Consider the following 22,753-nt stretch of genomic DNA (forward strand, 5'->3'; position numbering starts at 1 on the left):
TGTTTTAAACCACAGGACTCTAGGGTGCCTGGGTGGCTCAGTTGGTTAAGCGACTGCCTTCGGCTCAGGTCATGATCCTGGAGTCCCGGGATGGAGTCCCACATCGGGCTCCCTGCTCAGCAGGGAGTCTGCTTCTCTCTCTGACCCTCTTCCCTCTTGTGCTTTCTATCTCTCATTCTCTCTCGGAAATAAATAAATAAAATCTTTAAAAAAAAAATAAAAAAATAAACCACAGGACTCTGTCAAAAACACAAAACTACTTTCAGTCATAGGAAGAAAAAGCTAAGCCATCAGTCTCCAGTGAGTTTGGAGTTGTTTGGAGTTGTTCCAGTACTGTTGTTTCATATGTCCGTTACAAAGCAGCATGCTAATTTAACTCAAATTTGAAACTAAAAGGATGTCACATGAAGGCATCTATTGAATAGGCCCCTTGCACATGTGATACACTGAAGTAATACATGCACTGAAAAATTTCAATTTACTTCTTTCATGAAGAGTGCTAACTAAAGAAGGATCAGAAAGCATTTCCTTGTATAAGGGCAAAACAGATTTAAGAATAATGTCTCCTACTTAATCATTGTTTTACAGCATAACTTGATAGTATCTAAATCGCAAAAGTTAGCCCTAGGATTTTGTTGTTGTTGTTGTTTATAAAACTCAAATATTCCTGCCAAATTTGACATATTCGATTCCTTAATCAAGAATCTTTCATGAATATTGGTCATTCTATAAGTAAGAATTTATTTCTGATTGTTACAATGGAGGACTAAACGCTACAGAGGATGTGTAGTTTCAAATGATAGTTCCTGACACAATAGTAAGGATCATCATATTGTTCATAGACTCCTACATCTCTGGGCGAGAAACCCTTGAGATCAACTGGTCTAAGCACCATTGTTAGTAGAGGAGAAAACTGAGTCTCAGAGACAGAAATCAATTCTACACAGGAAGTTCATGAGATAGATAAAGTGACCAGAGAGCATTCAGCTCCTGGTGAGACCTTCTTTCTGTTACATTGTGTTGTTTCCTCAACTCAGACGCTCACCACCAAAAATATCAGTGTTTAAAAAACAAGAAACTAGGGGCGCCTGGGTGGCTCAGTCGTTGAGCGTCTGCCTTCGGCTCAGGTCATGATCTCAGGGTCCTGGGATCGAGCCCCGCATCGGGCTCCCTGCTCTGCGGGAAGCCTGCTTCTCCCTCTCCCGCTCCCCCTGCTTGTGTTCCCTCTCTCGCTCTCTGTCAAATAAATAAATAAAATCTTTAAAAAAAAAACAAGAAACTAGTTTAAAATGGGCTTTTGTAAACCTGGAAAATCATGACTCTCCAGAAATTCTATAAATAAAAAAATGTTGCCCCTCAAAGGTCAGGAGTAATGATGGTAAACAAAATTCTTTCCATATCCTGAAGTCTAGGGCATCCTTCTATGAATAAGGAAATGTGGCCTAAAAGAATAGTAGGTTCTATCTATCCATATTCCATCTTTATTTGAACAAAGGTATCTCACAAATTGTGATCAAGACTCATTTCCCTCTATTCAAATAAGCTATGGGCTTCTGGTATGGTTGCCAGACAACTCCTAGGGCAAAGTTGGAGCAATTCAGAACTTGAATCCAATTTTCTAGTTCCAGGATTGTGTTATCTGATAGTATTAATAAATAACTGACTTATTAGTTCAACAGTCTCTTTTCCTTTCAGTTTGATGTTTTATTTTTAGTGGAAAATAATTGTGTCAGAGAAGTGACTATGTTCTTTTTAGCAGGAACTGTCTGTCACAATCCAACTAAGAGGAACATGATGGAAAACTTACATGTCACTTAGGCAATATCTCAACATTATTTCCTAAGAGACTTGATAATGTCTCGAGGGGCGTGGGAATTCAAGTTCCTTGATTCTAATTATTGTGTTGCAACTGACTCACTCTGTTACCATAACTTAATTACTTTTACACAAATTCATTATCTCCAATGCTTTGTGTACAAGTATATAACTAACTGCTTTACTGGCAATATTATGAGGAAAGTGGTCTTTTGGTTAAACGATGGTTTGGGAGTTAGGAAATCCCCCTAAATGCATATTGTGTTTCAACTTCCTGCAAAGCACATAAGTTTATGTTAGTTAATGATCTTTCCATATCAAGGCAGAGAAAGCAAACTCAGATTGACCTAAACTATAAGGAGAATTTACAGGTGAACATAGCTTAAAGTCCAGAGGTTTACTAACTTTGGGGAAGGTTTGACCCAGGGCCCAAATGAAGTAAACAGATCCTGGTTTCTTGCTTTCCACTTATTGGTTCCATGATCTTAGGGTTAGTTTCCAAAGCTTCTGGGCCTACATACCTCTAGGTTCAGATCCAGCAGCGTCAGCATCCTCAATAGCTTAAATAAAACTCCCAAATGTAGTCTCATTGGACCTCTACTGCCCTGACTTGTGACTGTATGTGTCCTAAACCAATTCTGAAGGCCAGAGAGATGGGATATGCTGATACGGTCAAGCTCAGGAGGTTTCACTTTTGACCTGGGCGTGGGGTCAATTCCTCTCAAACACATGATTCAGAAATTTAAAGTAGTCTTAGGGAGAGGGAAGGGGAGATAAATCTTACAACCTTCTATTTAAATGCCTTCCAAAACTAGCATCTCAACCTGAAGTCATTCTTGCATTCATTGATTCATTCAACTAACATTTTTTTCAGGGCTCACTGTATGTGAGATCTTGACTCCATTCTTTCCCACTCCATTTCAGGTTCCCCCTTAAGAGCAAGAGCAAAGTCTAAGATATGGACCTCAGAGTGGGGGCAGAATTATGAGAGAGATTAGGAAAACTGGTTTCCCACAACATCCGTATTTTTAGGAATCATTCCTTACATTTTCAGCTTTCTGGGAAAGGAAGAGAAACAGTATCTCACCTTCGGCACACCCTATCCGGGCACATCTTCCAGCTGTACCATTCACAATTTGGAGGTTAATAGACTCCTTAAAGCCCATTCACAGGCCCGGGTTCAGAACCCCTGGGCTAATATGATCACAAAGATATATAGGTGATCCACTTCTACATAATAAGATTTACAATGCCATTATGTTTTGATAGTGACATTTGAAACAGAGTCTTGCTTTTCTGAATGGCCAAAGAAAGATAAGCACATTCTACTTCTTAGGAGAGATCATCTTTTACCTAAGTTGAGGAGAGAGGTAGTTACAGCATATAGTGGTAGGGCTTGGGTTCCCAAATGCCACCCAAGTCCTGGGTGGAGTTAGATCAGAAACTTACTCTCCTGAGCACGTGGGTTATACAAAATCACAAAGGACAGGGAGTGTTCATATATTTCAATGTTCCCACTGACTGAGCAGGAAGCAGCAAGAGAGATAACAGATGATTAAGGGCCCTCTCCAGACTCCCTTTGAGAAAGAAACCTTTGGGAAAACACATGCAGAAAATGAGAGACAAATACAACTGAAATGTTGTTAACCATTCTTTGATTGTGCCTGCCTTGTTTACAAAACATTCTGAAATAACCAAATGAAGTTGCTACACATCTAGGATATCATGAAGAGGGGGAGGCCCTGGCGATTGTACCATATGTTAAGCACAGCTGCTGCTTTTTTTTTTTTTTTAATTTCACTATATCTGTGGACCTTGAGGATCCTTTCTATTTCCTTTTCTTGGGGGGAATAAATGCTTTGGTGTTTAACAGGGACGCTCTGATCCTACTAGTGTAAACTATGGGACTTGTTCAAGTGCCCTTGCTTGACGGCAGGCACACCGAACGTAAACTTGGAAGGTGGGAGAGGAAATGGAAAAGAAAAGACAAATGGAACAGTAGAGAAAGGCAGCCGCAGGTCTTTGACCCAAGTTGGCAAAATGGTAGGAAAAAAGATGTTCCTTAATTTTTACCAAGGCTTGACTTCATGCCCACAGTAAATATTTTAGTGGAAGTCCTTTAGGTGTTGTTGAGGGAGACAACGGCAGTGCAATAGAAAGGTGGGCTCTTATCTCTAAGACAGACACACATTGGCCAGGAGGAGAGTGAAATCCAAGCTTTAGTCCCCATCTCGTCTCCATGCTCTTCTTTTGCAGGACATTCCCAAGAGCATGGCTTTTGAGCTGACATTGCTACTTGCTACCTGTGGCCTTTAGGGATGGATTCTCTCAAACAGGCTAATACTAGCAGAGATTAACTTCCTTTTGTGTTCCCCAGATTTACAAATAGAACTGATCCTCAAGTAGTTCCACTGGAAGTTAAGACAAGGTATTTATCTGCCAGTCTTTGTAAGAGGGTCTTAATTAGGTGATGTCTTTCAAGCACTTTGGACTTCTCAGATGAGCCAGCCTTCTAAAATGAATGTGTTTCGATTACTGGAGTTAACTTGGGGGTTGGAAGGGGGTTTACATGCACTAAACACAAGACTTGTTGTCTTCATAATTTCTTCCAGATTCAGCTCCTTTTAGACCCAGGAGATAAATGGGTCTTCTTCTTATAGCAGTAGTTTGTCAGCCGTTTCTGACTGCACTTGAGATTCTGAAGAAGTAGTTCATTTGTCTGGTGTAATGAACTTGGCTTAGAGCTTTTGCTTGGTTCCTGACTACCTGTACCTCCCACCCCCAGACTCAGTCTTGCCTCCAACTCTGCCTCTTATGGGCAGGAGGTCTCCAGAGCCCTGGTAGTAAACTCACTGGCTCAGGATACAGTTGGTCTTGCTCTTTGCTGCCACTGCTTTGACCTTGGTTTCCGGGTTTATAGTAACCAAGTTATCTGCCTACTTTCTTCTTCATGGCTGACCCTTGCCCTGTTCCTGAGTCCTTAGTAATTGCATTTCCCTCCCAGTTCCTTAGTAAGATCATTGCCCTCTATTTCCTCCATGAATTTGTCTGACCCTGAGTCCTAAACTCTGCTTGAGTCATCTGCATACATATCACTCTCCTTGGCATGCAGTCACTTACCTAACACAGGTATGAGAGTGTTAGCATTTTCATTTGAGGCATATATATCACTTAGCTTTAATTTTTTTTTTATTTTTAACAAGCAGAAAATTTCACACTTCAGCTATTAAACTTACTGAATGCCCTGAGTCTCACTGAAAACAACTCATTAACTTGCTTACATTGAATTATATCAGCTGACAGGAACACAGACAAGATGGGCCACATAAACTGAGAAATCACCTAATACCTCATAATATAAGCAGGAAGAAGCTGAAAGATCAGAAAAGATACAGATGAACATTTCAATAAAATATGAACCTACTGTAATAGCCATTTGGTCAAGAATCCCATTTTAGTTTTTACAAGAAATCAAAACCTTAAGAATTAAGAATCATAGTCATAACAATTGCCATAATCATCTTGCTGTTTAAAACGGGGGGCGGGTAACTGATATAGAAATTGATATATTCTGTTTTGTCTCTAAGCTATCTTGGCAGAAAAAAATGTACTTCAACTTCACAGGTAAGAATTTGTTTGGAGCATCTTTTCTTAAAGACAGGGGTTTCTGTCTCTATTTTATCATTGAAAAGTCCCAATAAACCAATGGCAGCATAGGATTTAAAAGAAAAAAGTTCACTTTAGAAATGGTATATGAAAATATTTAGTTGTTGTATGAGCATCATATATGACCAATACATGCAAAGCTGTAAGCTGTAAAGCTCTCGCACTTTTTCTGGGCTCTGAAACCATTGATAGCACTTATGGTATTTATGCTATTAAAGTTTGATAGGGCCCACATATTTTAATTAGGGTGTTTTCAGCTGCCCGTAACAAAAACCAATTTTTTAAAAAGTGGTTTATACAACAAGAATGTGTTTTTCTCATGTAGGAGGTGCCAGAGTTGGTTCAACACTCCACAACATCGTAGAGAATCCGAGACGTCCCATCTCCTTCTCAGTGGGTCAGCCATGTGTTCCCTCAGGGTCCCAGCAGATCCACAGGGACCTGTCCCTAAGCAGGGAGGAAGGACCAGGGTCTCCTCACAGACATCCCTTTCTTTTTGCTGGAGAAGAAAACCTTTCCCAAAAGCACCACTCTCTCCCTCTTCTGCCATCTCATTGCCCAGAACTTTGTCATATGGTATCTTTAGCTAAAAAGTGTTAATCTGCTCTTGGTAAGCCTTCTACCTTTACTAAGCCATGAGACATTTCATATTCTATGGAGTTTATCTTCCCCTTAAAGTCTTGGTAGTATTCCCCCTAATGGGCTGTGTGGACTTCTTTTTTTTGAAGGTAGATCTTTGACTACCTATTTTTTATGCTATTATTGGTAAATTCATTCCTTGAGTTGTTTTTGGAATTTACATTTTTCTAGAAAGTCACTCTTCATGGTCTGGATTTTTAAAAGTCATTGGAATAAGTTGTAGATAGCATGTAAAATTTTTTTGGTCTCAAAAATTTTTTTTAAATCTCTAGCATCCTGTTTTCATTTCTAATGTTATTGTGTCTTTTTTCTTTCTTTCTTTACTAGATAAGGCTTGCCAAAGGCTTTCTTTGTTTTGATCTTGTCAAAGCATAGAATTTAAGTCTATTGTTTTTGGTTTTCTATTTCATGTTATCTATCTTATCTTTATTAATTCCTTCCTTCTCCCTTCCTTGGTTTATATGTTATTTCTTTTCTAGTTTCTACAGTTGAAAGTTAAGTTCATTTATTTTCAGTCTCTCTTGCTTTCTAACATCTGGATTTAACATTACAATTTGTTCCCTGAGTAACAATTTTGTTATGACTTAGAGTTTTAGATACTTTGTTCTCACTGTCATTGGTTTCTTAATAATTCTACTGCCCCACCCTGTGGGAGAATTATACCTTACCCCATTGATACTAGACTCAGCCACTTGACTTGCGTTAGCTGATAAATATGAGTGGAAGTGAAACCGACATTTTGAGTCATGATCTGATTCATCATCTTAATTTAATTAATTAATTAATTTATTTATTTACTTATTAAAGATTTTATTTATTTATTTGACAGAGAGAGAGATAGCGAGAGCAGGAACACAAGCAGGGGGAGTGAGAGAGGGAGAAGCAGGCTTCCCGCCAAGCAGGGAGCCCGATGTGGGACTTGATCCCAGGACCCTGGGATCATGACCTGAGCTGAAGGCAGACGCTTAACGACTGAGCCACCCAGGCGCCCCATCATCTTAATTTTACTTCTGGAACAATGTGCTAAGACAGGTCTGCTCTTTCAGCCTGCACACCAGACTGAAGATGACATGGAAAGTGGCAGCTGACTTGGGACAGTGATGTAGTGTTAGTGAGAAATAAATCTTTGTTGTTCTAAACTCTTGAAACAGCCTTAAATACTTCACTATGCATGTCTAAAGAATAAGAGCATCTCCCTGTAGAGCCAAAAATTAAATTTTTATATCTAAAAAAATTAATGATGATTTCTTAATATCATCTGATACTTAATACACATTCAAACTTCCTCATTCGGCCCCAAAATGTCCTTTCTATCTGGTTTGTACAAACCACAAACCAATCCAGAACCATATGCTCTATTTAATTGTTATGTTTTTAATCTACCTTTTAACCTAGAACAGTTGCTTTTCTTATTACATTGATTTGTTGAAGAGCCCAGGCCAGTTTTCCTAAAGAACGTACCACCTTTTTAGCTTGTTTGCTTCCCCATATTGTTGTTCAGCTTATTCCTCTATCCCCTATAATTCATGTAAATAAGTTAGATATAAACCTTTGGTTAGATTCAAGTTAAACATTTTTGGCTAGAATGCCATATACGATATATAATAAATAATAAATAAATAAATAGATAGATAGAAAGGGGGAAACATGGACAGATAGCGAGACAACAGCCACAGGTCTCCATTCTCCTCAGAGAGGTGCCCAGTGCATCTCTGTGAACAAGAGGGATCTGATTTGTCCCTTTGTATAACCACCCAAAGAATGGAGGGCCCCAGGTACCGTTAGCACCATTAGCTCTCAGAAAGAATCACCATTGTTTATCAGATAAACCAAAATGGCCAAACTGTTTTCACCAGCTCTTGCTCCTGAGCCCGGGTAATAGATTACTTTCTGGAATGCAAACAGCAAACACTGGAAGCAAAATCAGCCAATCAATCAATCAATCAATCAATCATATCCCCTTCAATCTGACACATTGTGTTGGTGATCTGAAGAACTGGTTACATCCTTCTGGAGATTTACAATTCATTTGGGAATACTCATTCAGTTAACAAATATTTATTGATAAGATGATGGTTAGCTGTCGAACCATCATTACTACTGAATTTCAGGAGAAGGACCTCTAGCTGTAGAGGTCAGGGGAGTTTCCTCTAAAGAGATGAGGTTGGAATGAGGCCCTGATGCCTGGGAAGTCGTTTAACTGTATGAAGCTGTGGGTTGGGAGGGCAGGGAGCACCAGCTAGAGAGGGCAAACAGTTTTACATAAGATTCCAGGGAAATAAACTTGGAATGGTGAGTGAGGGCCAGGTTATGCAGGCCCTTGGGTTCCTGGCTACAAATTTAGAGGGGATTTTGTAAGTCTTGGGATCTCTTGGGAGGTTTACAGCATGAGGGGAAGGAATTGATGGCCAGGTTTTTGAATTTAAGTGATTGATGATCAGGCTCAGTAATCCCCCACCACATACACACACTTTATAAGTTACTAATCACTAATATAGAGGAACCATTGGGAAAATACTAAGTTTTTTACTTAGTAAAAAGTAAGGTGCAGGCAGAGCAGAATGTGCAGTTACCTTCCATTTGCTTTTGACCCATATTGCCTAAGAGTTCACACACTGGGAATACCTCTGGGAGGGCCTAAGGACCACTGGTGGCTGTGACCGCCACCTAGGAAAGTGGGTGCCATGTACTCGGAATCACTGGTCATGGTGATTCTGTGATAAAATCAGCTAGATGAGGAAGCAGTACTTAATCTCATTTTGGCTCAGTTTAGTTTTTAATCACAAGGGTGGGCATTGCGTGAGAGCCCCGCACTTGACCTCAGAGGGCCCGTTTGACCCAACCTCTGCTCCCTTCTTATCACCATAGGACCTTAGAAAAGACATAACCGCTCCAAGAATCCTCTCCCTCATGTGTAAAACAAGGACAGCAACACCTTCCTTACAGGATTTCATGAGAACTTATATGCCAGTGGTATTAAACACCAAGGGGAGGAAACTTCCGAAAAATTCATGTTTTGCATCCTGGAAGTGCCTCAAGCTTTTGGATCCAGTTCTGATGTTAAATATCGGGACCTGCTCCAGGGGTGAGGTTGGATGGGGTAGGCCCCCAGACCCACTCAGTGCTCAGCAGAGTGCCCTGCATGTCAGACTTGGTGGACAGAAACTCGCAAAACCATCGCAAAGGGTCACATTCCCCCTCTCCTAGGCCAAGTCACTGATAAGAGTTTTTTTTTAAATTATGCACAAGATGAAACTTTCTAACACGGAGGATGGGCTTCACCGTTCTCATCTAGCCATGGGGAACAGAAGAATCGCTTACCTCCTTTCCTAGCCTGAGGCTCTGACCAGCACCTGTCCCCCAGCACAATCACAGTTCAGAGGAAGGTCTTACGAGCTCTTTAGTTTCTGGTGTGAGATTTGAAGAGTGATTTGTAGGATGTTCCCTCTGGAAAGCAAAGAATAATCCAGAGCACTAATTTAATTCTTATACCCAGGATGTCCTGCTGAAGTATCTTATTTGGGACAACATTAATGGAAGCCTTTGACTCTCTGGGCACTGCTCTGGAAATGGTGTGGCAAAAATGGAACATTGGAAGGACTGCTCAGCATCTCTCCTCCTTTTGCCATTTATATACAAGTCCATATTAGGCAATAAGAAAAACGTCTCTGAGCTATTTCATCTACTGTGATTTGAAAGGAGCCACACCCTCCTCTCAGGACTTCCCTCTTCACACACAAAGCTTTTTCCTTTCGAAAAATGAGATTTTCATTCTATTTATAGAAAAAAATGTGTGCTCCTTTCCCAAACAAGAGTCTAAAATCAAATCCATTTCACCTCACATCAAAGCCAACTCTTTCTTCTGAATGGCAACATAAATTTACATGAAACTGGTGATTTTTGCTAGTGAATCATGTCCTAGAACAAGGGCAGAACTAGCAGATCGCTTTCATTTATCTGAGGGCATGGCCAGATGGATGCTCACACAACGGAAAGTAAATACACAAAGGAAGAAGATATAAAGAAAGGAGAAACCAGTGTGCTTTAAGTACAATGTTCAGAAATTATTTTATATAGTCATTTCTACAGGCTAAATACAGGTATCAGTATTTAACACAACAACCCTGTAAGAGAAGTATTATTACTATTATTTTTTAAATGTTTTATTTATTTATTCATGAGAGTCAGAGAGAGAGAGAGAGAGAGTGGCAGAGGCAGAGGGAGAAGCAGGCTCTCCGCCTAGCAGGGAGCCCGATGCGGGACTCGATCCCAGGACCCTGGGATCATGACCTGAGCCGAAGGCAGACGCTTAACCATCTGAGCCACCCAGGCGCCCCGAGAAGTATTATTATTATTATTAAAATTTTATTTTAGAGAGCACACATGCACGTGAGTGGGGGAGGGGCAGAGGAAGAGGTAGAGTCTCAAGCAGATTCCCCACTGAGTGCAGAGCCCAATGCAGGGCTTGATCCCATGACCCTGAGATCACGACCTGAGCAAAACCAAAAGTCAGCCACTCAACCAACTGAACTACCCAGGCATCCCAAGATAAGTATTATTATCATCCCTATTTTAAGATAAGGAAGCCTCAAACAGAATGGTTAAATAACTTGCTTAAGGTCACACACTGAATGCTACTCCCTGGTAAAGAGACTACTTTGCCAGATCCATTTCTGGAGGGGCTTCTTCTTTTCCCTGCATACCCTGGGACCCTGGGCCTGAGGGTTGGAGAGGTGTTCTCACGTCTCCCAATTACTTCTTCAAGATCAGTGTTCCTCTTTCCTTAAAAGCTCTGAGCTTTGATGCACATGTTATCAGAGTCTATTAAGGATTCCCCTTTGTTGACTCAACTGTAGTCGTGGGGGTCTTGAAGATTTTTGTTCCCACTCACTCTTTTCCAAATTCATGGGAGTCTCAAAACCCATGGAGACAACTTTGCCAATAGCCTGTCAGCACCTCAGCAGCCTCTCTGCAGCGAACTTGTCCTTCCACCTGTGCCAGAGGCCAGCTCGCTGCTCCCCAAATCTGCTTCCTCTCCCTCCTGAGCAGACTACGTGCGCTCTCTTCCTTCATGGTTCAGTGTGGTATCATCACTGAGCTCGGCAGAAAGCCATAGGGAAACCGCCCCTGTAGCCCTCTACTTTCTCCCTCTCATTATCTGCCGGCCAGATGGAGAGGATCCAATGGAGAATTCCGAGGTCCTTAGAACAGCAGCATCCAGCAGAAATGTAATGTGGGCCACATACGTAATTTTATTTTTTTTTAAGATTTTATTTGACAGAGAGAGACACAGCGAGAGAGGGAACACAAGCAGTGGGAGTGGGAGAGGGAGAAGCAGGCTTCCCGCAGAGCAGGGAGCCCGATGGCGGGGCTCGATCCCAGGACCCTGGGATCATGACCTGAGCCCAAGGCAGACGCTTAACGACTGAGCCACCCAGGCGCCCCACACATACGTAATTTTAAACTTTTTGGTAGCTGCTGGAAAAAATGTAGTAAGAAACCCATGAAGTTCATTTTAATAATACATTTTATTTAACCCAATGTATCAAAAATATTATCATTTCAACATGGAATAATATAAAAATTATAATGAGGTGCAACACAGAAGTTAGGGGTGTTGACCCCCCACCCAGCTGAAAATCCATGCATAACTTTTTTTTTTTTTCAAAGATTTTACTTATTTATTTGACAGAGAGAGACACAGCGAGAGAGGGAACACAAGCAGGGGGAGTGGGAGAGGGAGAAGCAGGCTTCCCGCAGAGCGGGGAGCCCGACGCGGGGCTCGATCCCAGGACCCTGGGACCATGACCTGAGCCGAAGGCAGACGCTTAACGACTGAGCCACCCAGGCGCCCCCATGCATAACTTTTGACTCCCCCAAAACTTAACTACTAATAGCCTACTGTTGACTAGAAGCCTTACTGATTTTGTAGTTATATGTATTATATATTCTTTCAATAAAGTAAGCTAGTGTAAGAATGTTATGAAGAAAAGTCGTAAGGAAGAGAAACTACATTTGCAGTACTATACTGTGAAAAATTCATGTATGAGTGAATCCACACAGTTCAAACTGGCATTGCTCAAGGGTCAGCTGTATTTTATAGTCTTTCTTTATACTAAGGCCCTGAAATCTAATGTGTAATTTATACTTTAGCACATATCAATTCGGATGCTAAGTTTTTGTCAAAAATACTTGATCTCTATGTAAAATAGTTTTCCCCCCTTATTGGCGATTTTGCCTTCCATGGTTTCAGGTACCCAAGGTCAATCAGGCCAAGAAGCAGATGATCCTCCTTCTGAGGAATCATTAGGTCAGTAGTAGACTATGCTACACCACAATGCCTACATCATTTGCCTCGCTTCATCTCATCAGATAGGCATTTTAACATCTCATTTCAACATAAGAAGGGCAAATACAATAAGACATTCTGGGAGAGAGAGACTATATTCACATAACTCTTATTACAGTACATTGTTATAATTCTTATTATGTTATTTTAGTTCTTGTTTTTAATCTCTTACTGTGCCTAATTTATAAATTAAGCTTTATCATAGGTATGTATGTAGAAGACAAATCACAGTATATATAGGGTTTGACACTAACTGCAGTTTCAGGCATCTACTGGGGATCTTGGAATGCACCCCCCACAGATAAGGGGTACTACTGTAATTTCATAAAGTAGATGCACATACTGAAATTGTTCCAAGCATTCTTTCACAATTTTAAATTAATTAAGCATCAATAATATCTTAAATTTAGTTTCTTAGTTGCACAAGTCACATTTCAAATGCTCAGTATTGGAAAGTGTGGCCCGAGAGTTTGAGCCACCATGGAAAGCGACTACAGGGAGCCACCTCTCACCCCCACCCCACCAACAAACATGAGATTGTGGGTGAGAGCAAGCAGTAAACCTTATGTGCTGAGCCACTAAGATTTAGGGGTTGTTTTTGTTACAGCAGCTAGTCTGACCAATATGCCAACCTCAGTCACCCACCCTGTTTAGTCATTATTATTACCAATAGTTCTGGCTCCTCCATAACCTCCATTTCAATTTTCCTCCTCTCCTTGTTTGCTAAATTTTCAGCTACTTTCCTCTAATACTGAAACTCTACCAATTTGTCAGCCTCACTTTCCTCCTAACCCATGGACTCTAATCCTCTGATTTTTACTCCCTTGCATGTATGCTCACCTCCCTTGTCCCTGCTTCCTTCCACTGTACTTTCCCAGCAAAACCCCTGCTGGGATGGAATCCACCTCCTTGCCTGCATTTAGTGAATGTGGACACACAGAACCATGCTGACTTGCCACACTTATTTATTTTTATTAAAAAAAATGTATTTTAGAGAAAGAGAGGAAGAGAGCATGAGGGGGGGGGCAGAGAGAGAGGGGGAGAGAGAGAATCCCAAGCAGGCTCCACGCCCAGTGCAGCGTCCGATGCGGGGCTTGATCCCACGACCCCGAGATCATGACCTGAGCTGAAACCAAGAGTCAGATGCTTCGCCAACTGAGCCACCCAGTCACCCCTATTTTAAAAATATTTTTAATTGAAATATAATTAACAGTGTTATACTAGTTTCCTGTGTACAATATAATGATTCAACAATTCTATACATGACTCAGTGCTCATCACAATAAGTGTACTCTTAATCCCCTTCACTTATTTCACCCATCCCCCTTGCCTCCCTTTAAATTCGTGACCAAATACATCAATTGGGTGTTTAGTAACGCTGGGAGTCCCCCAACATTTCATTCTTAGACTGCTCTTTCCCAATTTTTCTTCTCTTTAGCCCTCCACTTTTCCTGCCTCTTCGCTTTGTCAGCTTCTGACCCACTTCCTGTTTCCAGTGAGAAAATAGCAGCAATCAAAAGAGCAGTTCCATGCACTTCTACCACACCAACCACCCTATGCACTGGGATCCCATCCCCTCTTACTTCTGATACAATCTTCCAGCAATGGTCTCCCCTATCCTGCACTATTTTGTTCTCCTTTTAGAGTTGTTTAAAAAAAAAAAAAAAGTATGTCTACTTAATAATACAGCAAAGAACACTGATCTTAATTGCATTGTTTGGCAAATTTTTGCGTATGTATATACCTGTGTTACTACAACCAGAACATTTCCAGCACTCTTGACATCTCCACCAGGCCTTATCCAAGGAAGTACCTCCTCAAGGGTACCCACCATTCCAACTTCTACCCACCATTACCACTCTATATCAGGGATGCAAAGAAAACTTCATATAGATGAAACATGACAGAATGTATTCTTTTGTGTCTGACATTTCATTTAGCAGTATGTCTGTGAGATTCACTCCCTATAGTAGCAGTAGTTCATTCTCATTTATTGCTGTGCAGTCTTCATTGTATGAGTATACAACAATTTATTTACCTATTTTACTGATTATGGCAGATTTAAGATGGCTGCAACTTCTTTGATATTTCTCCCACTGAGGGTAAGTTCTGTGTCTCCTTGATGGGGCTGGCCTATGTCTGCCCTGACCAGTAGAACCTGATGGAGATGAGCCTATGCTAATTCCAGGCCTAGGTTTTAGAAGGTTGGGTGGTTTCTGCTTCCTCTTGGAGCCTGGAACCACCATGTAAGAAAATTATTCAGAAGGTGCCATACTGCAAGGAAGCCCCAGCTAGCCATGTGAGGAGGCTGGGGTTAGAAAAAGAGAAATGCTCTGCCAGCCCCTACACATTCAAGTCATCCCAGTGAGTTCCCCAGAGACCATAGAGCAATGATGAGCTGTCCCTGCTGTGCACAGTCTGATTTCCTGACCCACAAACCATAAGATATAATCATACCGATACCTTCTCAGTTTAAGCCTTTAAGTTTTGGAATTGTGTGTTATACAACAACTGATAGCCAGAAAACTATTGGTCGATATGTGGGGTGTTTCTAGTGTTTGGCTATTGTGAATAAAGTGGCTGTGAACATTTTGTGTCTTTCGGTAGTTGTAAGCCCCTGTTTCTCTCGGGTATATGCACCGTCATCAGCTTTTCCCTCTTGTGCATTGTTTCCACCAATATGCAAGCATGCTGCCATGCCTCTCATCTTAAAAAAATTTTTTTCCTTGACCCCAGTCCCATCTCTTTGTTCCCCATTTATAGCAGAACTTCTTGAATTTTTTTTTAAGATTTTATTTATTTATTGAGAAACAGAGAATGAGAGACAGAGAGCACGAGAGGGAAGAGGGTCAGAGGGAGAAGCAGACTCCCCGCTGAGCAGGGAGCCCGATGCGGAACTCGATCCCGGGACTTCAGGATCATGACCTGAGCCGAAGGCAGTCGCTTAACCGACTGAGCCACCCAGGTGCCCCAGAACTTCTTGAATTATCTGTGTTTTGTCTTTACTTCCTCTCCTCCTTTTTTGAGTCCACCCCAGCCAAGCTTTTATCTCCTCTACTCTTTAGAAATAGTGCCTGCCAATGTCCCCAGGGCCTTTATGTTTCCAGATCCACTGGGCATTTCTCAGTCCTCATTCTTACCAGACTTTTGCAGCAGCGTGACACACAGGATCCCTCTCTCCTTTTTCCAGCACTTCCTTTGTTTGACTCAGTTCTCCTTCTAATTTGCGGGCCTTTCCTCCTCAAGCCTCGTCATTGTGAATCTCTAACAGCTGACATATCCCAGTACTCTGAACATACTCACTAGGTGTTCACTTCCACTCTCAAGGCTTTAAATACCATCTACTGGTGCTGACTTCCAAATTTCTATCTCCAGCCTGGACTTCTCCCGTGACCTGTATTAAGTTGCCCACTCCTATGGCTTCATCCCTTACCTCTCTTCTTGTCACCTTACTATACTCTAGCTACTGGTCTCTTGCTTTCTTAGGAACTCCCAAACTCAATTGCACTTAGAGCCTTTGGCCTTGCTGTTTCCTCTCTCTGGAATGTTCTTTCCCAGATCTGTGCATGGCTGGATCCTTATCATTCAGAACCAAATGAGTGAATAAGTGAATGAATAAATTATTTGAAAGTTATATGTTTTTATAAATGCAATAGTTTTATTTTACTACCATATATCTTTTTTTTTTTACTAGCCTATATCTTGAATATAAAGATGAAAAGGGTGGCTTCAATCAAGTAACTCCTTAAGGGATTTTTGGTCTTCAAGACCCCAAATAGCTAGGTTGATGACCATTTTCCATTTTAGGATGGTTTGCTTTTTTTTTCCAATGAAAAAAAAATTTTTTTTAAATAAACCCTATACCCAACGTGGAGCTCAAACCCACAACCTGGAAATCAAGAGTCACATGCTCCATGAACTAAGCCAGCCAGGTGCCCGTAGGGAGTTTGCTTTAAATCAGAAATGTAGGAACTAGAATATTTAATCTGAATATCACTAGATTTCATATTCTCTATTTTCTTATTTATAAAAGGAATGTAACTTGGAATTTTCTACTAGTCTTGTCAAAATGATCAAGTCACCATATTCAATCTTATTTGGATACTGCCCATCAGGCAGGTGTGTGTGTGTGTGTGTGTGTGTGTGTGTGTATGTGTGTGTTTGTAGAAAGGACCAGTTGGGGCTCAGTATCAAGTATTTCACTCTATGGCTTGGTATAGTCAACAAACTTCTTCATAATTCCACTAAATTGGGAGGAAGCCCAAGGGAAGAACAAGACCTAAAGATCAATTGGCTGTTCCATTAAAGAGGTTTGCTTTCCTTAGTAGTGGAAGTCATCCAGCCTTTAGAGTGTGAAGTGGATTCCTCTGTAGCTCCAGGGAAGGTGGAAGCTTACCAGGCTGCCATTTAGCTAGCATGGTAGTTTGTGCATGAGTGGAAGCAGCTGTGCTCCCACATCCTCTAAGGAGACTTGGGATATTCTTAGTGAGATATTTAATACAACGCAGAGATAGAAAGAGTAACACAGCAAATGCTCATGTACCCACCATCCCTTATTCATGCATCCCTTATTAGTGTAGTCCCTTGTGTCCCACTCCCAGTGAGCAAAGTGTAGGATAGGACGTTCTTCCATCGATCAGTGAACATGGCTAATTAAAACCAAATTAACAACGAAAAGATTCAATGTACCACATCTCCATAAATATTAACTGGATGGGAAAGGACATCAGAACCTTACAGGGGTGTTTAGAAGAGAAGATTAAGGTGAACCATGATGGCAGGTGTGCAAATTTTTGGAGTGCTGTTATATGAAGAGTGAGTGGATTTCTGCACTGTTCCAGTGTCTAGCCCAACTCTGCGCAGGGCTAGTTGTTGGAAGCAGTCCAATAGCAGCATGCCTGCCCTAACATACAGGCAACTTCCAGACTGGTTTTTTATTTCTTCAGTCCCCAGTCCATTTGACTCATTTTCTATTTGGGGCCTAGAAGCTGGCTCTCAAACCTGACCCTTAGTCCAAACTGTGGCCTAGCTCCTTTGTTCTTTATCATGATTGTATTTCCCCTCTTGGAATGTTGCCTCTAGCCCTCTGGGTAAATACCCTGCCAGGTTTGCCAGGACTCACCAATTGGATCTGGACTCAGAAGAGAAACTAGGGCCAGAGAATTCAAGTTGCCGGCGGGCAGGTTTCAGCTCCCTGAAGTGAAAGAGGCTCCCTTGGAAAGCAGGGGCCCTGTCCCCGGGTATGGGCAAGAAGTGGCTGAAGGGCCACCTCTGAGTGGAGCAGAAGGAACTCCTATACCATGAGGGGGTTGAAGGCCGTCACCTCAAAAATCTCCAAAAGGCCACAGAACTGATGCTACAAAGTGGTCTAGGACCAGCCAAAGATATGACTCTAGGTTGATGTACATTTTGTATTTTAGAAAATAGTGTTGGTGTTCCAGATTTAACCATTGTGAGCCTGTTTCTTCAGCTGTAAAAATCAGGAAAATAAAACTACTGCAGGGACTGTTGTGAGAATGAAGAGATGTTTGTTTTGTGAACTTACATTTGAAACTGTCAATGTGAACTGTTGACAGTGGTTACCTCCAAGGAGTGACCTTGACTAATGATGTGAGAGTGGTGCTTTCACTTTAAATTTTTTTGATGACTGTGCATTACTTTCATAGTAAAAAAAATAAAGATTTAAAAATATATATAGCATATACTGATTCTGTAATTTCATATGAATCCATAGATATATTTCTATGAAGATGTGTATCTTTTCAGTCTTTTTCCCCTTTGGGAGGACACTTAACTATCATGTTATCATATGAGTTAACATCACCCCATGCTATTAAACATTCTTTGATGACATTTCTATAAGGATGAAAAGAGATTTATTTAACTGGTTCATTATTGTGGCTGTGGGGTTGTCTGTAGTTTTTCCATATTATACACAATACTGGGATGCCTATTCTTGTGTCTATTTCTGATTATTCCCTTAGGACGTCTTCCTAGAAGTAGAATTGCTAGGTCAAAGGGAAAGCACATTTTCCAGCTTCTGATTCTTATTATCAAATAGTCCTTCAGAAAGATGGCAGCAATTATGTTTCTGCCAGCATTGTATTGTCAAAAAAATTTAAGTTCAACACACTAAAACAATGGAAATCCAGAATAAATCACAGCAGCTGGATGGTGTCTCTGTCTGATGACTCAGGAAACTGTGAGTTGGGGAGAGAGATTCATGGACTCGTTCGTGGCCTGTAAAAAAGTCTTCCTCTACTCAAGCCTTGTCCTCTGGAAACTATACCAAACCCTCCATATTTGATCTACCCAGTAAGAGGCCCATGTGGTCAGATACACCTTCTCCATTGTGGTGGAGTTCATTCAGGCACCTCTTGGCATAAGAAGGAAAGGAGACCCTCCCTCTAGTTCACGTAGGCCCACTTTCTCTGAGCAGGTTGATGGAGTGAGCTGATGGCCCAGATAGCCTAGCCTCTCGCATGGTCTACAGCTTGAAGGAGCCCTTTGCTGCTGGTCTCACTGTCCTTCCCCCAAAATTATCTGAAAACTGGCTGTAGAGCATGCCCTGCATGGGAGCAGAAGCCCAGACAGCAGGAAGCTCAGCCACTTCTCCCTTGCCCTGTCCTTGTGCAGAAGTGGAATCATCTCTCTGCTTGAGAGCTTTAAGAACCTAGGCCCAGCCTTACTAGCAATACCAATAAGATCAGTACTTTCTCCTCTACTTCCCCTCAAGACCTGGAGGAAATGAATAAGAATTCTTTTCATGCTTTTAAGTATTTTGTTGTTGTTGTTGCTATTGTTATCAGAAGTCACATCTAAAGCAGAAAGGAAGGGAGGCCTCCGGAAAGTCTCTGACCTCCCATTTCTTTAATAGCTTTTGGTTTCCAGCTTGTACTGTTATGTGTTAACATTTCCAAGCTAAACAGCAGGCAAAGTGGTAGGGGTAGGGTAGTGTGTTTTAGGGAAAATTTATTACTTCTGGACAGTGGAGAGATGGAACACACCTATGGATTAGAGAAAAAGGCCACTAGACTCAATACACTAGGGGTCTTTGAAGCACCATTATTCATCATAGCCCCAAACTGGAGGGATCCCCATATCTATCTGCAGTAGAAGTGAAAAATAAATTGTAATATATACATAAACACATATATACATGTAATATATACATAAACACACACATATATATGTACATATATGAAACAATGGAAATCTAAAATAAACCACAGCAGCTTAATGGTATATATGGCTTTTCCTCCAATGGAATACTATACAGCAATGAAAAAGGACAAGCTGCTTTCACATAGAACATGGGTGGCTCTCAAAACATAATGTTGGGTGAAAGAAGCCTGATACAGAAGAATACATATTGTCTGACCCCATTTACATAAAGTTCAACAATAGGCAAGATGTAACTATAGTGTTTGGGGATGCCTACTGGGCGGTTGATTATTAAGAAAAGTAAAGAAGCGATTGCTATGAAAGAGTGGTGGTTAACTCTGGCAAGAGAGAGTGGGAGCTGTGTTTAGAAAAGGGCATGATGGGGGCTTCTGGGTGCTGGTGATAAGCTGTTTCTTGACCTGGTGGCTATTTACATGGGTTTTTACTTTATAATAATTCTTTAAGCTTGCATTCTTATTTTTATGAATTGTTAGGTATGTGTTGTTAAAGAACAAAATTCAGCTGAGTATATTTGAAGATCTAATTGGCTTTATTAAGTGATTCATGAATCAGGCAGCACCCCAGCTAGCAAATAGAGGGGAGCTTCAAAGGGTTGTACAAAAAAGAAGGTTTTTATAGGCAGAAGGGTGGGGCAAGGAAGTTATTAGCAAAAGAAAAGAAGGAATTGTTTCTGGAAAGGTCACTTTCCCTTGGTGGTGGGAGGGGTGGGGGAGGACAGAGGGTCTTATCATGCAGATTACCTCATCTCTGTTTGGGAGGTTGTGGGGGCGGGGACCCATGTGACAGATTACCTTACTGGGGCTGACCGGAAAATTTCTGACTGGTTAAGCCTACATTTCTGGGGGAGGTTGAAAGTGCAATTTGGGTAAGTATTAAGTCCAGGTTTGGTGACTTGGCCTAGCACAAGTGACTCCATCTTGGGCCTGTGGTTTTCTTTTAAACAATGTGTTGTTTTTCACAGTTTAAAAAATTGTGCCTGTGTTTTTACAAAGACTGAGGTCAGCATTGTTTGGAGTCAGTCACTAGTGGATGCAAACATTACATATCTTCAGTGTGTGATGTATATCTGCGATGTATATTGAGGACCTCCTGAGCCTGCACCTTGTCAAGCCAGTCTGGTGGAGAACAAGTGAGACTATGTGACTTGGGCAGAGAAACAAGGAGACCAACCCTTCTTCTGAGTCTCAAAGCTGTTTACATACTTGTCTATTTAACCTTCTCAAAGACTGGGGCAGCAGGAATCACAAAAGAATCATTTCAGTTTAAAAGGTAGAGGATAATCCATTAGAAAGAAATTGGTGGGAGTCAGATAGCCTGGGGTCAAAATCTGCCCAAACTTTGGGGAGAAATAAATGAGCTAATTTGTAAGGTGCCTGATGCATGTACATAATAAATGGTAGAAATATTTTTCTCATTTAACTCAAGAAGACACAGCCGGGGTTGGTTTGGGCTTGCCCAAAGTCACCTGGCTAGCAAGGGAAGGATCAGAGAGTCAAACCTGGGCAGTTCCCTCTTGAGCCCATGGAACCCCCACCAGCCCCGTTATGATACAAGTATTCCCTGGCAGCTCGGGGGGTAGGGGGGGAGCAGTTACATGGGCTAGGAGCAAAGGCATGTTGCAGAGCATGGCATTGGAGGTGACCCTTCTAGAAGAGGCATGGTAGGCAGAAAAGGGAGCACAGACCAGCCTAGGAGGTGTGAAAATTCACAGAATCACAGGGGAATGGTGGGTGAACAGTTGAGTCACTGAACCTCTCTAAGCGTCCAGTTCCAGGAATGAAGGCAAGCAGAGGTGCCCCACTTACTCCAAAGTGTTATTCCGGGGATAGGAAGTGAGTGTATTTGAAAGTTCTTTACAAACTGTTCAGCATTATGCAAATGTAAGATTGTGTGTGTGTACGAGTGTGTGTCCCAGGAAAATTTAACACTTGCCTTATGTCTGTGGGTAAAAGAGGAAATCATGACCTTACCTTTTGACCTATAGAGACTGCTCCCAAGCATGGGACATAGGAGAATAAAGGGAAATTCCTGGGAATACTAACCTAGAAGATATTTAGCACATCCAATTAAACCTAGGAGATATATATTATTTATATTATAGAATGTTAGGCCAAGCTTTGGTGATTACAGTTTATTGCTAATAAGTATGAATTGTTGCCATAAACTCTAGGAGGTCTAGAATCTGCTTGCAGCAAAGACAAATTTACAGAGGCAAAGATGAACCCATCTTCTGGGAAAACTCTATGAACAAAAGACTAAGTTTCATTAGCAAAATCACTTACATCCTCCTGGCACTTTGTGATCCTCTGAAAATATTAATAATTAACATTTCCTCTGTGCTTACCACGTGTCAGATACTTTTATAAGTACTTTATATGATTTCTTACTGTTAATAATTAATTATAGGGGTGCCTAGGTGGCTCAGTCAGTTGAGCATCTGGTTCTTGGGTTTGGCTCAGGTTGTGATCTCTGGGTCTTGGGATCGAGCCCCACCGTGGGCTCCACGCTGGGTGGGGAGTCCGCTTGGGATTCTCTCTCTCTCCCTCTGCCCCTCCCTGCTAAAATAAATAAATAAATAAATATTTTAAAAAAATAATTAATTATAAAAACATTGTTAATCATCACAACAATCCTGTGAGATATGCTACTTTGCTGACCTCCATTTTATAGACGGGGAAACCTTAGGTAATGTGACCACAGTCACACAGCTAGTAAGAGGTGGGATTTAAACTCAGGCAGGTCTGATTCTGGAGTCCACATGTTTACCCATTTCCCTCTACTGTCTTTCAGCCAGGTTAATTTATTCATGACAGTGACCATTTACAAGAAGAGACTCTTGATTATTTACTTTATCTCTTCGAAATTCAGCCTAGAGTCCACCCTTCTCAAAGTCAAACTCTCCTCATCTGCTTTGAATTCAGGGCAGCCTATGGAATGTTTGTGAGGGTCACCTTTATCTTTGAAAGGTGTTTCTGAATGTTTATCTACTTGTTCAAAGTTGAGTTTTAAAGAAGTACAAAAACTGGCTGACCCAGGTTTAGGAACTTTGAGAAATCCTAATGAAACCACTGAAGAGAGAGACAATGGGCAGGGATGGAA

The sequence above is a fragment of the Eumetopias jubatus genome, unplaced genomic scaffold (assembly GCF_037043125.1).
Source record: "Eumetopias jubatus isolate StellerSeaLion01/CBP00866 unplaced genomic scaffold, mEumJub1_p1.0 scaffold_1, whole genome shotgun sequence".
Lineage (NCBI taxonomy): Eukaryota > Metazoa > Chordata > Mammalia > Carnivora > Otariidae > Eumetopias > Eumetopias jubatus.